This window comes from Neovison vison, chromosome 13, assembly GCF_020171115.1.
Source record: "Neovison vison isolate M4711 chromosome 13, ASM_NN_V1, whole genome shotgun sequence".
NCBI classification, from domain to species: domain Eukaryota; kingdom Metazoa; phylum Chordata; class Mammalia; order Carnivora; family Mustelidae; genus Neogale; species Neogale vison.
The window spans coordinates 136,474,651-136,491,780 of NC_058103.1; positions in this window are offsets into that span (position 1 = coordinate 136,474,651).

Consider the following 17,130-nt stretch of genomic DNA (forward strand, 5'->3'; position numbering starts at 1 on the left):
GACCATCTAGAGGCCTGTACTGCTGTGTGATCTGTAGATTCTTTTTTTTTTTTTTTTTTTAAGATTTTATTTATTTATTTGAGAGAGAGAGAGAGATCACAAGTAGGCAGAGAGGCAGGCGGGATGTGGGCAGTGAGAAGCAGGCTCCCTACTTAGCAGAGAGCCCAAAGTGGGGCTTGATCCCAGAACACTGAGATTATGACCTGAGCCTTAACCCACTGAGCCACCCAGGCACCCCAGATCTGTTGATTCTTAATGAAAACTAAGATCTCTAAGAGTGTTCCCTCATGCAGACTGCCCCATGACTGCAGGATTATAGCTTGCTGTTTTGCTCATAAAAAATAATCTTGTATCTCTTTGCATGAGAGGAGATGTTCCAACAAGGCTCAGCCCTCAAGCCACTGTTTGGGTTGAGATTGTCTTCCCTCTTATCTTAGTCTTCATGGATGGAAAATGAGTTTTAATTAGATTCTGGTACAAGTGAAAGCTTGAATACCCTGCATTACTAACTGTGACTGGTAATAAAATAATAATAATAATTATTATTATTATTAAAACGATAGCAATAACAATGGCAGCTATCATTTCTTGAAGGCCTGCCGGATTCTAGTCAAAAATTGATAACTGCCCTGTTTGGACTGGACTCCTGGGCTGATGGAGTTATCTGGGAGATGACAAGGCTCAGTGGAGGGCACGTGCTGTGGAATGACACAGGCATGGGTTCGACTCCTAACACTGTCACATACTAGCTGGGAGACTTAGGCAAGTTCCTCGCTTTTTCTGAACTTCAGGGCCCTCTCCTATAAAAATGGTAATATCAGGTTTATAGAGCTGTTAAGGAGAATGAAATATGATGTATGGATTGCTTCTTGCCCAGTACCTGGCACATAGTATTCAAAGGCTAGTGGCTATTCCTTGTGGCCCACTGGATACCTCCTTGTGGATGGTTTGGACCTGTAGGCAAGGGGCAGGGATGGGTCCTGGACCCTGTATCTGCAGGCACTGCCCGGGCTTCTTTTTTGTCCAGGACCATGAGCACTGTGGGGTTGCCCACTTTGGGTTTGGAAGAATTTCTGCTGCCTTCAATCTCTTCCTGTTATCCCATATCCCACACTGGGTGCCATTGTTGTGAACTCTGACCTCAAGCAACCCTGAGGGTCTTGAAAAGTCAATATCCTTTTCTCTGTCCACCTAAGTTGAGGGAAAAGGGGGGTTTTCTCAAAATATGTCAAGGTGCTGAAGAGGTTCAGCCTGGGAGACAACAGCCAGTGATGGATTATTCTGTGGAACAGATGAGTGGGCTTGTTTGATTCCGTTTACAGCTCTCCAGGAGTAGTTTGGGTCTCAGGACTGGGTGGCTCTGATCAGCTGGTGATGGGCTGGAGACACAGCTTCTTCCCTGGTTGATGTTCCTTCTGAAATGGAGCAGACTAATGCCTGCTACCTGCCTGGTTTGGTTCTAAGTGTCCTCAGTTCTAGAATCTTCTTATATCCTTTGAGGGCTGAGGTGGCTTGAAGACTTGTAAACATGAAAAAGATGGTGAACGAAGACACTGGCACCATTTCTGTGCATCACTGGCCTCAAGTAGGTGGGAGCTATTCTTCAGAAGCTCAAGTGTAGAGAGGTTCAATACCAGACCCAAGGGCTGGACTTGACCCTGTCTTGAACAGCTTCCATGTCCATCCCTTTTATTTTTCCACTAAGACTTTTCTACAACTAGAAAGGGCAGAGCTATTCAAGAAGGACTTGAATATATAAGCTTATATTGAATATTTATTGAATAAAGGAGAAATAAATAATTATTGAATAAGCACATGAATAAGTGAAGAAATGATTAGATCTATGAATGAAATAAAACAGCTCTTCTTCTGTAGAAAACATGTATTCTAGAGCCTTCTAGATGGACTGGCTATAAACCCCTTTTTCCATTTCTCACCAGCCTCCCCTAGTCCTGCCTCTGACCAGGACTCAGTCATAAGATAAATTGTGTGAATGGGAGTAATTTAATCCTGGGGCTCTTGGAAGTATCAACCAAGTTTCTTAAATGGAAAAAAAAAAGTCTCATTTTCTTAAGTGAATCCAACATCTTCATATATGTATGTATTTGTATACATATTTATTCAGTGTGTATTTAGAGAGTAACCATATACCAGGTGCTCTTCTGTGGGCTGAGAATAAAATGATAAAGAAGACACAGGAAAGGCTCTGAACAAGTTCATAATCCAGTTATCAATCAGATACCGTAGCTCTGTAGGAACACAGAAAGGCTGAGTCTTAAAGGATCAGTGAAGTTTGCCAGACTTGCAGATGCAAAGATGTAGAGGCCTGGAAGGCCATTGTATTTGGTGGAAGCTTCAAGTTCAGTGATGGTTGGAGGGGCAAAGCAGCACACAGGTATGAGCATGGGTACTGATTCCTGTGTATTATACTTCCCACTTTGTGACCTTGGGAAAATTACATAATTCTCTGTTGACTAGTTTCCTTCTAAGCCTGGGATATTGACAAAGATGGTGTTATTAATGATAAAGAAAAAAGGAAAGCGATAGCCCTTCTGTGCCTTGTGGTGTTCTAAGTGTTTTTATATGTGTTAGCTCATTTTATCCTCCAAATACCCTAATGAGATTAGATGCTTTTGTTTTTCCTATCCCCCCCGCCCCACCATTTTATAGACAGGAAAACTGAGGTGAATACATCACTGATTTATTGAGATGAGTCAATGAAAAGTGATGTGTGTCTATACGAATACACACATGTCCCTGTGAAATCTTTCAGGACACCTTGTTCAGAAACCAGTGTTCTTTGGATCCTGAGGTAACAAAAGAAAGAAAAACTGACTGATGACAAAGTCTTAAGAGTATTTTTGTTGACATTTTGAAGTCTACCACATTCTAGGAGCAAAGGATAGATCCTTCCTAACATATTTTTAAAGAAATCATGGGGGGGGAGAAAAGAAAAAAACAAAACAAAACAAACCCTTACCCATGGAAGTATTTTACAACTCTCTCCCAAGGTCAGATTTCCCCTATTAGTGTGACCTCCTTATTCATTATCAGGGGTGAATCTTGACAGCCTGCTGCTCTGAACTTTGCTCCCCATGGAGAAATGCTTATCTTGTGATGTCTGTTCTGAAGCTCTCCATGGGAAATCTTTGTCTCTTGCATCATTCAGCTGGACATTTTGGAGCTCAGTCCTCTTCTAGGTTTAGCACCAAAAGATCAAACAAATGCTCAACATTCCATAAAACCTACATGACAAGGCAGAGAAAGACAAAGCTTTCTAAAACAATGCTGGAGGAGAGCACATTCCCAGCTGCCTCTTAATGGATGAAGACCAGGGGGATCACAGCTGCCTCTTAATGGATGAAGACCAGGGGGATCACAAAGAAGTATCAGTACAGGAAAAACAAAACATTCAGCAGAGGCGCTCTGACTCCAAAACTCTTGGTCTGGTTATATGATGGGCTGAACACAGAGAATATAGCCAAATCAGTTGTGAAGTCTGGAAGCCTTCCTCTAGTCAATGGGAAAAATTAGAAGGATTAAACCAGTGAAATGACAAGATTGGAAGTTTACAGAGATGGTACTGAAACTGTGGAGCTGATAAATGGGAAGGGGATGTAGAAAAAGAAAGGAAGATGAATTAAAAAGGGTACTGCTGTGTTATGCTTGGGAAAAAGAAGACTTTGAACTCAGTAATGATAGAGAAGGGGACACTTTTGCTAGTTACTTAGGAAGCAAAAATTTTAGAGCTGAGAATGATCCAAAGTCTATGAGAAATTCTTCATAGCCCTAGCTTGGGCTCCCCTGCAAGAGATAAGGAGTTGAATGTAAGGTGCTGATTTAGGAAGCGAGCTAAGGAAGCACAGGATATTTCTCCGGGTTAGGATCTCTAAGTCCTCTGCTAACACTGAGTAAGGCAGGGTAGGGAAGGAAGCCAGTATAAGATAGCTTAATAAAAAAATTACTATTGTAGGCCTCTGGGGTTCATCCATGACTATAGGCAACTGCAGTCCTTTGGTGGACTGTATAACATGCCTCAGACTTGTCCCAATCAAGGGGTGAGAGCTGGGGTATTTATCCTTCAACTCCCATCTATCATTGTTGAATGCCACTCACAGGGACAGACATTAGATCCCTGGCATTTTCATTCTTCCCTAGAGCTGCACACAATTCTTCTTGCCAAAGCAGCCTCTATTAGGAGAAGACGACCGAGAGCAATCAGAAGTGAGCTCCTGTGGAAGGGAAAGTCCAAAACACAGGGTCGGGTGTGCTTGCAGAAGGATCCTTGAATATATAGTAGATGGTGGGTACTAATGGCATTTGGATGGTTACCAATATTTCATGCTATGGTTCCCTTGGTTTTTAATTCTTTTCTTTTTTAAGATTTTACTTATTTATTTATTTAAGAGGGAGAAAAGAGAAAGGATTGGGGGAGGTAGAGGAGCAATGGAGCCCAGGTGCTGAGCATGAAGCCCATGAATGGCTTGATCTCATGACCCTGAGATCATGACCTGAGCCGAAACCAAGAGTTGGATGCTTGACCAATGAGCCACCCAGGCACCCATCCCTTGGTTTTTAATTCTAAGAGCAGATAATGTGTAATGTTTGAGAGTAGGCTTTCATTTCAGAGCAATAAGGTCACCTGGATGGCAGATGACTATAGCCTCCATTTGGGGCTTTCTATGACAGGTTGGGGGTCATTCTAGAGATAAGCCCCATACCTGTCCTGCCCAGATCAGGCCTGGGCCTGAAACCCCAGCCTCATGGGTCTGCTAGTGCTCACTGATGTCAAGAAATACGAAGAATGCATTAGCAAAAGAGTTTTATTGGTATTGGCGGAGCTTTTGTGGAATGATAAAAATCAGCTAAGCATGTCTTACAGAAAGCTACCAAACAGTGAGGAATATAGGCTGATGGGCTTAGATGAAGCTATTAATCTATAGGAGGTGAAGAGCACAGTCTTGTTGGCTATGATGGTTGCTATCTAGGTGACCCAGCTGGTGGAACTGTCTGGCAATGCACTCATCAGTTTACAATGATGCTTATGGCCTGACTCTTGCTTCTCCAGGTTGAGAAGTGAGTGGCTTCATAGAGATGTCTCACCAGGCAAAATGGTGATTCGTTTAGGAAAGCTGGAGAACAGTTGGCTATCTTGTCATCTAATGTAATTTATCAAAAGATAGGATCTTTTTTAAAATTTAAGATTGGGCCTTTAAAGGCAACATATTTTGGGGGGCTGATCTGCACAAATGGTTAAATTTCTCAGGCTTCAAAGACATATACAGACCATGACTCCTTGAAAGGGTACATCACAAATCAGGTCATGATCTTTATCTTTGCTCTGTGACTTCATTTGTTCTTCCACTGTCATTTATTCTAAGTTCTGTGTAGCTCTGGGATCTGTCTCTTCTCTCCATGCCCATCACCAGTGCTCTGGTTCTAACCTCATCACCTCATCACTGCATGTCTTTTCGTTTGTTTCTTTTTACCTTTAACCCCACCCTGTCCTACCTCCTTCCTAGAAACTTCTGCTAGAGTGGTCTTCCCCAAATGCCAGCTGGTCATATGATTCCATGGTTCAAAATTCTTCCAGCACTTTTCATCACCTGAACTGGTGGCTTGCAGACAGAATCTGACATGTAGGTATCTTTTATTTCAACAAGTCAGTGTTCAGTTGTAACCTTAATTTTGGAAATCTTCTCATCGGGACTGGAAGTCTAAGTTGGCTACAACCCTGTCTTCTGCATGTGTCTTTGTTGCTTACACAAGCCCTACTAGCATCTGAGACTACAGTCCCTACCTGCCATTGAAGGGCTGATAGTGTCTGCCTTCTGAACACATTTTTTTGCCTTGACTTTGCCATTTTCACCTGTGTATTAAACCACAGAAACTTCTAAAATATGCTATATTTTCTCAAGCCTCCAATCCTTTCCATGGGCTGTTCTTGCTGCCTGAGGGGCTGTTTCCACCTATGCTTCCAGATTGCTTCAAACATCATGTACTTGGCAAAGGTTTCTTGGACCTCCCCAGATTGAATTGGTTACTTTTGCCTTTGCATTCTCGGTATGTTATTCATTCATTCATTTACTCATTCACTGATTCATTGATTCATCCATTCTACTATGTTTTGCACACTGACAAGGTATCAGGCACTGAGAGAAGTATTGTGAATGTGCAGATATTTTAGGCATAGACTTTGCCCCAAAGGCCATCAGAGTCAGGTAGGTATGCTGTGATAGGTCATCTGGGCCAGAAGGAAGGGTATGAAAGGACTGGGGAGGACGTAAAATTGGAAAAGACAGTAGGGACCAAATCACAGAGCCCCTTGTCAGCTAGGCCTAGGATGGAACTTACCATGAACTTTGCATGAAGGATTTTGACAAGGGACAGAAATGGTCAGACTTGTGTCTAGACATTTCTCTTCTGGAGAAGGGGAGGCTGGATTAGAGGGATGTAGACCAGCTTGGATTCTGTTGTCATGATCTTGGAGGTAGATACCAAGGTGGTGAACAAGGGCAGCTGCAGTGGGGAGGGCTGGGAAGGAATGTATTACAGGGGAAGAATGATCACCCACTGCATAAGAGATTGGCTGAGGGGAGGGGGTGGTATGGGAAATGTGATGAAAAGGACAAGTGCCAGGGCCTCCATGCTTAGCTTAGAGTATGCTTAATATTCTCTATCTCTCTCTGCCCTTGCCCCTGTGTGTGCTCTCTCTCTCCAAGAGAGGAAGGAAGGAAGGAAGGAAGGAGAGAGGAAAGAAAGGAAAGAAAGAAAGAAAGTACATGTGTATGGGGGAAAGGGAGAAGCAGAGTCCCTGCTGAGCAGGGAGCCCAATTCAGGACTTCATCCCAGGACTCTGGAATAATGACCTGAGCCAAAAGCAGATGCTTAAGTGACTGAGCCATCCAGGTGCCCCTGGGGTGGGGTTTCTTATGTGCAGGACTTAACCTTTGCTAACTTTCATCTGAAGAGCCATGCTTCCTTGTTGGAGCCTGTCAATGTCTGTGGGGGACCAACATGTTGGTGGTTATTCACAACCACCTGCTCCTCCAATTCTTTCTAGCTTCTTTCATCCAAATGTATGAAAAGCAGATGTCACAAGCAAATAGTAGTAGTAGTAGTAGTAAAAAATTGAAGTCATATCCATAAGAGTAAAGGTAAAAATATCCTGAAGCCCCCTGGTGGTCTACCAGAAAGCTCCCTTGAAATGGTATGGACTCCATCATTGCTGGCTGGGAATAGCTGTTCACCTGGCCATGGATCCACCTGTCTTCCCTTGCATCCAAACCCTGTTTTCTCCGGTGTAAGTTCTGAGAGTGTGGGGATGCTTGCTTTATTCCCTCCATATTTTCGATGCCTAGCTCCCTATATTTCCAATGCCTAACTCCCTGCATGGCACAGAGTTGGTATTTCCAACCTTTGTAAAATAAATATAGAAAATTGAAGACCTCCCCTGCCCACAACAAATCTTGTTCAATCTGTGATATATCGAGCTTATAATCCTATCAATAAGAAAGAATGGCTATCCATCGTTTTCTTACCTAGTCATGAGAAAATGGCAAGGTTGGGCTCAAGCTCCAAGGATCTCTAAATACCTCCTGAGCTCTGTAGTTTGGTGTTCAAGGTTATCCCGAGTTCATATGGATCACCCATGATGGGACAAACCTCACTTTGCAATCAGATGGCTGGGATTGATAATTGTATTAGTTCCAGAGAAACAGAACCAATGTACGTATGTAGAATGTATAATATACACTACATGTATCAGATTTATCTATATATCTAGACTGAGAGACAGAGAGAGACAGATGGGCAGAGAGAGAGAAAGGGAGAGAGAGAGATGGAAAGGAAGAGGGAGAAGGAGATTTTAAGGAATTGGCTGACATGGTAATGGAGGCTGATAAGTCCAAAATCTGCAGTGTGGGCCAGCAAGCTGGAGAGCTAGGGAAGGGCCAGTGTTGCAGTTCAAGTCCAAAGGCAATCTACTGGTAGAATCCCTTCCTGCTCAAGGGAAGTCAGTGTCTGTTCTATTCAGACCTTCAACTGACATGATGAGGCCCACCATATTACCAAGAACAATCTAATTGACTTGAAGTCCACTTATGGATAACCTCATCCAACAAACACCTTCCAAGAAACATCCAGAAGGATGTCTGACCATGTATCTGAGCACTGTGGCTCAGCCAAGTTGATACATAAATTAACCCTTACAATAACCAGTATTTTGGAGGTTGGAAGTCATAGATGATGCTACTTCCTTCATATTTCCATTCTCCAGACCTCTTGCATCTCTAGATTTGTTGCCAGGGCTATAAACCACAAGAACTTGCTCTCATTTTCTAGTTCAGCCTAGAAGGTTTCTTATGAACTGAGCCACCTTCCTGGGAAGCACACGTTAGGCTGATTCTATAGGCTTTGCTTGGCATCTGAGAGATAGCCATGAACAATTCTCTCAATTAGCTCCCAGTGTTAAGAGACATTATCAGCCATGGTTAACAGCCTCTTAAGCTCCTTGGGAGCTTACCTATGACTGCCAAAAATATACTTTTATCTTACAACAAGGGGATCAATGTTGGGGCGCCTGGGTGGCTCAGTGGGTTAAGCATTTGCCTTCAGCTCAAGTCATGATCCCAGAGTCTCTGGATTGAGCCTCCTGTTGGGCTTCCTGCTCAACAGGGAGTCTGCTTCTCCCTTCACTCGTGCTCTCTCTCTCTCTCTATCCTTCACTCTCTAATAAATAAATAAAATCTTAAGAAACCAAAACAAAACAAGTGTTTAACACTCTTAAATCATTGACTACCCTGGGCTCAGCACGAGGCTGCACTTTGAGGACCATCATCGAATCCATGAGAGATAGGTCCTACAGGTAAATTAGATGCTATCCTCAGTCCCATTTTACAGATAAGGAAATGGAGACCTGAAGGATTGAGGATATGCCCAGTGTGTCTTGTTCTGGCATGACCTGTTGTAGCAAAATCTATGCTCCAGATCTAACTGCATGGGATGATAGCCTTTCTGTTGTGTTTGGGAGTTTGTGGGTTAGAAGTGGGGTGGTTACTCTCTGCTCCATGGTAGCAAACTCCCAGCAAGGCTCAAATGACTGGAGGTGGCCCAGAGGAACTCGTCTGGTGACTTGGTTCTGGCTGGCTCTTAGAGTCGCTGGTTCTTCTTCACTTTGCATTCACTGCGGCTGGAAAAGCCAAGGTAACTTCTCCTACTCCTGGGTACCTGGGCTGGGCTGATCTCACACTCTCCTTACAGCTTTCTTCTCCATCTTGCTGGCTTGGGGGCTGTGGGATAGTCAGACTTTTGCATGGCACCTGCTTTCCCCTAGGGCAGAGGTTACAAAGGCCTACAAGTCTGGCCTCAGAAGTCCTAGATTGTCACATCTGGGACATGTCCCATGGATCGGCAAATCCCTGAAGCCCCCATGCACTTAAAGAGAGGGGATTAGATTTCGTCTCTCAATAGGAGGAGTAGCAAAGAACGTCAAGAAGCTTCCAACTACCACACCCCTGTTTAGTAAGAGGCAGAGCCGGAACTTGGAGCCCAGATTTGCTTGACTTCAAAATCCTTGCTTTTTTTCCTAAATTGCTTTGCCTCTCTGCCAGCGTCCTGTGTGCGATGGCCGCAGGGTTTCTAATTATGAGCGGGGCCCTGGGTCACCATGTAAATGGAGAGAGAGCTGCGGGAAGGTTCTAAGATGACACTCCGCCATGTGTCAGGGCAGGACAATGAGAAGGGCCAGTGCCAATGTCCTGCTGGGCAGAAGGGACACCAGTGTCATTGCTCATGCTGCGGGGTGCCTGGGGCTCTGGAGGAGAGGTGTGTTTCCAGACTGACAGGAAAATGCTAATGACTGATGCTAATAAGAAAAAGCAAACAAAGCAAGGCAGAGTGAGTTCTTTAAGGGAAAGAAGTAGAAGGGTAAAGAACACGGGAGGAGAGGTATGGGGTCAAGTCTTCACTGCGGCATCCTCCAGGAAGGATGAAGACATTCTGTAAGCCCCTGTTTAAACAGAGGACAGCAGAGACCTAGTTTCTTGAGCTTCTTCTCCTCCAACCAGGCAGGCAGTGGCAGGGACTCCAATCTCAAAGGAATTCAGGGGCTCCACAGGAGGACACCTCACAAGCTCACTTATCTCTGTCTTTCCTGCCTCTCGTTTCTGCTCTGGGGACAATTCTTGAAATTTGTTGGAGAATTAAGGATTATTATTATTATTTTTTTTTTTTTGAATTGACTGAAGCATCCAATTCAAAGCCGTTCCATGAACCACTTGTTGTAACTTGGTAAGGGTTCATCTGCATTCCAAAATGAAGCTGCCTTTCTAATCTTGGACAACAGTATTTTCTTCCATTTTAAAAACCCCGTTTTTAAAATATAATGTTTACTATTCGTGTGTAATTACACTTTTAACCCATTTGCAACCTGGTAAGGAGAGGGTGTAATACAAGGTTCGCTGAGCCTTGTTGACCGCGTTCTGGCACCGAGCATTTCCTTATTCCTATTTGTCTCTGTTTCCCTTTGGGGTAAATGTGCCTGTGTCCCAGGCATGAATTATGATTAGTGTCAGCTAGTCAAGACAACGCCAGTCCCTTGGCCAGCGACTGGTGTGGAGGTGCATGAGCATGTGACCTCGCAGTCCTGGCTAATGAGATGTCATGGGATGTCAGCTGGGGTTTCCAGGGTAAGATCCTGCCCCATAAAAAAAGAGAGCAGCATAAAAGAGAAGGCACCCTTTGTTCCTATCCTGTCAGTTTTGAGCGATATGTGAGGATCTGAGGGTTTGAGTACCTGCAGCCGTTTTGTGACCAGGAGGAGAAAGGCAAGAAAATACCAAGAGACATTGACCCAGCACTCTGACATGGCTAAGTCACAGAATTAGCTCTGTGACAGCCTGCCTTCAGGCTTCTAGTTTTCAGAGCCTTCTTAATCAAGTATTCTGCTACTTGAAACCAAAGGCTGCCTAACATGTATGTTTGACCTTGGAGTTCAGCTGTTTAGTGTTTGAAGCCTGACCTGCCTTTCAGATGGAAGAACAGTGTGACTCAGAGGCTTTTGGATGTGCTGCTGGTTCCCTTGAGAGGGTAGCAGATTTCCCAATTCTAATCGCAGGCTTTCTTTCCTGGCCTGTGTGTGTGTGTGTGTGTGTGTGTGTGTGCGCACGCACGCGTGTGTGCATGTGTGTAGGGGTGGGCAGGGAGATATTCTCCACGTGAGAGAAAAATGTGTTTTCATGCTTTTTCCTTACAACCCTAAGTACACGCGTAATCTTCTGAACTTGTCACAGCTGCTAGAGAAACCCATTTTATTTTATTTTATTTATTTTTTAAAATTTTTATTTTTTAAAAGATTTTATTTATGTATTTGAAAGAGAGAGTGCAGAGAAAGAGAGAGAGAGCATGAGTTGGGTGAAAGGCAGAGGGACAAGCAGACTCCCCACTGAGCAGGGAGCCCAACATAGGGCTCAATCCCGGGACCACCCAGGCACCCCTGGAGAACCCATTTTATTTTATTTCATTTTTCATTTTTATTTTATTTTATTAAAAGATTCTGTTTATTTCTTTGACAGAGAGAGACACAGCAAGAGCAGGAACACAAGCAGGGGGAGTGGGAGAGGGAGAAGCAGGCTTCCCGCTGAGCAGGGAACCTGATGTGGGGCTCGATCCCAGGACCCCAGGATCATGACCTGAGCTGAAGGCAGACGCTTAATGACTGAGCCACCCAGGCACCCCTGGAAAACCCATTTTAAACCAGTGCTTGTGGAATACCTGGGTGACTCAGTTGGTTAAGTGTCTGCCTTCAGCTCAGGTCATGATCCCAGGGTCCTGGGATCGAGTCCCTGGATTCCAGAATTGATCTCCTTGCTCACAGGAATCCTGCTTCTCCCTCTGCTCCTCACCCTACTTGTGCTCTCCCTCTCTCTCTTGCTCTGTCTCTCTCTTAAATAAATAAATAAAATCTTTAAAAACAAACAAACCAGTTTTTGCTTTGAAAAGATCCTCACTTCCATCCCTGATTTTCCTAATATAATAAATTGGTGTTGTGGGATTCTTGTGATGGAAAAGTCATCATGTTGGGTCGTGAGCTTTCATGGTGCCTGGCATGGGTTCTTCCCTTGTTTCTTGACTCCTCCAATTATCAACTTTTTTTTTTTTTTTAATCAACGTATTTCTTCTGGGCTCCACATTCCCTCTTCATTCCCTGGTTGGCCTCAGGGGGCGTTTTGCTTTTACCCTGAGCACAATGGCAAGCTTTGTCAGCAGAGGGTGCTGCTGGAGGGTAGGGGTGGGAGGAAAGGGCTTCTCTTTCTGGGTCTAGGCACTGCATTTTGCTGTTTTTCTGGTTCCTGCTGCATGTGGGTCAGAAATGCGATTGTGGGGGGACATGTGGAGGTTCTCTGCCCCAGCCCTAGGCCCACAGCATACACACCCCTGGCAATTTGACCAGCTGGCATAACCTGCTGGTCATCTTCCTGGAACCCTCCCCATGCAGACCCCATGCAAACCACAGGCCTGGCACCACTTCGCCTGTGAGTGGACTCCAAGCACTGTGACCCCTCTGTGCCCGCCATCTGCTCACACCCTGGAAGGCTGCTTCCCACTAGTTCCTTGTCTGTGGTGAGCTTCTCTGTCACCCACGTATCTACAAACTTAACTTCTCTGACGAAGTTAGAATCCTAGCCTTGGGGAGGTGTGTCCTTCCTTGGGTTCCCTTGGGATACCCTTAGAGTTCTCATTACATGTATTATTTTTTAAGATTTTATTTATTTATTTGAGAGAGAACAAGCAAGCAGGGGGAGGGGCAGAGGAAGAGAGGGAGAGAGAGAATCCCCAGCGGATTCCATCCCAAGCACAGAGCCTGCTGTGGGACTCGATCTCACAACCCTGAGATCATGACTGGAACTGAAATCAAGAGTCAGATATTCAGGGGCGCCTGGGTGGCTCAGTGGGTTAAAACCTCTGCCTTGGGCTCAGGTCATAATTTCAGGGTCCTGGGATCAAGCTCCGAATCTGGCTCTCTGCTCAGCAGGGAGCCTGCTTCCTCCTCTCTCTCTCTCTGCCTGCCGCTCTGCCTACTTGTGATCTCTTTTTGTCAAATAAATAATAAAATAAAATCTTAAAAAAAAAAAAAGAGTCAGACCTTCAACCAAGTCAGCCACCCAGGTGCCCTTCATGACATATTTATAGCTACCCTCATGTCATGACTTGACAATTCTTTATATGAAAGGTCTCAATCTGTACCGAGGCGATTCCTTTCCCATCTTGCCATCCCATCAACTTTCTGTCTCCTAATTGGACCAAGGTCGATGCATTAAGTTTCAGAGTTAAGAGATCTTAGGGATAAGTCTTTTTCCAATAAAAGTTGGTAGCACAGTTATCCAAGTGATGGGGAACGGCCTGTCTCGGGGAAATGGAAGTCCCTGAGAGGGTATCTGTAGTCACACAGACTCATCGGACCAGGGGAAGGGCAGAGGAGGGCTGAGGGGCCCTGTGGGGTGATGGCTGCCCATTTCCCCAAGAGTGAAGCGAGCACTGCCAAGGGTAGGCCTTGGGAAGGGCATTTCTCTGAATGAGGCTTCCTGGCCATCTACCTGAGAACTAGCATTCCTGAGAGTGTGCTCTAGGAATCTTCATTTAAAACCCTCCTGCGGGGATCTTTCAGCACGGGAAAAGTAAGTGGGCTCCACCAAAGGCCCTTTCAAGCAGGTTCCAAGATGGCAGGTGGGCCCCACTGTAGACTCGGGCCCTGGGAACGCTCTTTCACAAAGTGGGGGCCTGTGCCAGGGATTAAAGAGCCTCTGTGAACACGATTTAGGAACTGAATGAAGAAGATTTCAATGGGAAAGAAATAAAATGAAGGGAGAATGGTCACTTCTGGCCTGGCCTGCAGGACCTCCCTGCAGCCGGCCAAAGCCAAGCCCCTTGGGCCAAGCACATTTATGTAAAATTTATGGCGGCAGAATTATTGGGCTGAAGCAGGTTGGCGGGGCCATCTGACGTTGCTGGATGTCAGAACGCACCCTCACAGGTACAGGCCTCAGAACGATGTGGGACACCCCTCAGGGGAAGGATGTGACATGGCCCTGGTGGGACACCCAGCCGTATCCAGCTATGGGGGAGCTCTGGCCCACGTGCCTGGTGCTTCTGAGGCACTTGTCATGCTGCTGGTGCTCTGCCACATCCCTTCTGAGGCCCCACTTTCCAGCCTGGCTGCTCCCCGCTGACCTCTCAAGCCCTGTCAGCAGACTTTGTTCTGCCTCCTGAAGCGAGTCTGGCTCTGCCCACAGTGGGAGGGCTACGGGGGCACCTCTCCACTAGCCTTTAAAGTTTCCTGACAGTTCCTGTCGGTCAAGCAAAGGATTCTTGATTTCAGGTCATGATCTTGGGGTTGTGGGTTCAAGCCCCATGTCGGGCTCTCTCCCTCTGCCCGCGCTCTTTTCTCTCTCTCGCTCTCTCTAAAATAAATAAGTAAATAAAATCAATAAATAAAATCTTAAAGAAAAGTTCCTGACAGATATTTATCTTCGGGATTTGGGGATGAGCAATCAGAATTCCTGGGAATTCTTGGAAATTCCTAAAGTCGTAAATTATTCTGTATTACCCTTGTGTTTACAGAGGGAAAGTCATATTGAGTATTTTTAAATACAGTGTTTAAAAGAAGTATTTCAGTGGTATTTGCAAAGAGTTGCAGCCAAAAGCAAGTAAGCTGGAAAACACCAGTGAACATTAAGGGCTAGTATTTGAATAATGTAACATCGAGTACCTTAGCAGGCTTCATAGCACCACACAGAATCAGGATGGCCGATGGAAGGGCAGTATTTCATTGCTTCCTAAACTTGTTAGTTCTTAGAACATCAACATTGCGCCTAGGATTTGAATAAGGTTCACTCTGTGTATAAACTTATTAATATTCATCGTATTTGCAACAATGACATTAGCAGCAGACCGGGCCAGGAACACGCCCTTGTCACAGGGCCAGCAACACACAGGAGACCGGTGTTCCCCTGCTACGTGCTCCTGCCTGGTTTCTGGAACCATTAACCTTAAACCTCTTCTACCTGTCAGCCTTCTTGCTTCTGCTTCGGATCTGACTCAGTGAGTGTGTTTAAATCAGTGGTTGTTAAAATCAGTAATGCTTTTTCTCATTTTCCTGAAGCCTCACATCTTTTTTGGGGGGGGGGGGAGGTTGCATTTTGGATTTAGGATATATATAAGGTAGTCCCACAAGGGAATATTACCAATTATTAACTTCATAAAAAAGAGTGTTCTCTGCCTTCAGTTGGGGTCATTCTTGGTGTGCTGAATGATATGGGTAACAAAGGCAGAAGAAAAATCATTAAATTTCCTTACTACCTGCAGCCTGTTGACAAGTCCTCGAAACAGGCAGACTGACATTCCTCTAGGGACTCAACTTCCTCTATGTTGACACTTTGTTAAGGGCAAAAGGCAATCCTAGTCCTTCCCCTGCTCTGCAGGATCCTATAAGCCTACTTTAATGTATAAAAATTCTTTTGGAAACTTCTTTTATCTTTCTTTTATCTCTAACCCCCACCCCCAAGATACATGTTGGCAGTTATCCCCCAAGCAAATGGGCCACTGATATACATCTGAAGGGTCTCATGTCTAAGGTTTTATTAGATGGTAATAAATGACCTTTTCCCAATAATAGCTAGCTCCCTCGAGGTTCTGGAAACTTTGCTTCCAAAATTCCTTAGAGACTTACACTCTCCCTAACGTCCTCCCAACCTCAAAGTATGTAACGGGCCACACCTCATGACCCAGTGCAGCTCTTCCTGCCCATGGCTCCTGTCCCCGTGCTTTAATAAAAACACCTTTTGCACTAAAGATGTCTCAAGAATTCTTTCTTGGCCATTGGCTTTGATCCCTAACGTTCTTTCCTACATCACTGGGAACTTGTCTCTTAGAACTCCCAGTGGGTTGGAGTTCCAGTTGCCAAGAGCAGGAAGTAAGTTGACAACACAGCCTTTGTTGGCTTCCCTGCCTAATGTCAACACTCCCTGTGAGTGTTATTTTTATCTTTTAGGGGGAGGTGTATTGAGGAGTTGTTATGGGCTGAATTGTATCCTCCCCAGAAATCATCGGTTGAAGTCCAACCCCCTGTTTGGAGATTGAGTCTTTAAAGAGGTAATAAACTGTAGGGAAGGAAACATAATTTTCTTCTCCCCTTCTGCTTCGCTAAGACCACCCAATAATAAAAGACAGAGTAACAGGAGAAAAAAAATTAATTACGTATGTACAGGAACCCACAAAGATGTGAGATGCAAAAGGCGGCCAGATGTTTGAGGCTTCTATACCGTCCTGAGCTAAGGCAAGGGACAAGGGTCTGGGATGTCAAAAGGGAGGAAGGCAATTTGCAGGAGGGTGAGAAAAGGAAGTGTTTGTGTGTGTGTGTATGTGTGTATGTTTCCTTCAAGATTTTATTTATTTATTTGAGAAAGAGAAGGAAGGGTCAAGGGGAGAAGCAGAAACCCTGCTGAGCACAGAGCCTGACTCAGGACTCCGTCCCAGGACCCTGGCATCAGAACCTGAGCCCAAGGCAGACACCTAACCAACTGAGCAAAGTTTACCCTGCCTTGCCCCTAAGTCTCCTAGGTGAAAAAGTTTTCTCTCCTAATGGCTCTCTTCCTGGTACAGGCCCCCTTTCTAATGTAAATTTCCTTTCTAGACGCAGGTTTCCCTTCCCTCAGGGTAAGTTGTCTGTTTTCAGAGCGGCTTCTGGGTCTGCAATTACTCAAAATAATCAGCTCAAGATATAGTGAACTCTACTGAACTCTACTCTGGTGACGGATGGGAGCTACATTTACGGGGAACGTAGCATAATGTGTAGAATTATTGATCACTTTGTTGGGTACATGAAGCCAATGTAACATTGTGTGTCACTTCTACTTCAAATCAATGAAAAAATGATAAAATTTTAAAAAAATAAAAGGAAAAGAAATTAGTGCAAACCAATCCTTATGCCAAAGAGACATGTTTTGGGTGGCATAAGTTAAAATGAAGTCCTCAGTGTGGCCCCTTATATAGTATGACTGATGTCTTGTAAGACAAGGGGATTGGGATGGGGACATACACAGAAGGAAGACGTGTGAACACCGGGGCCGTGCA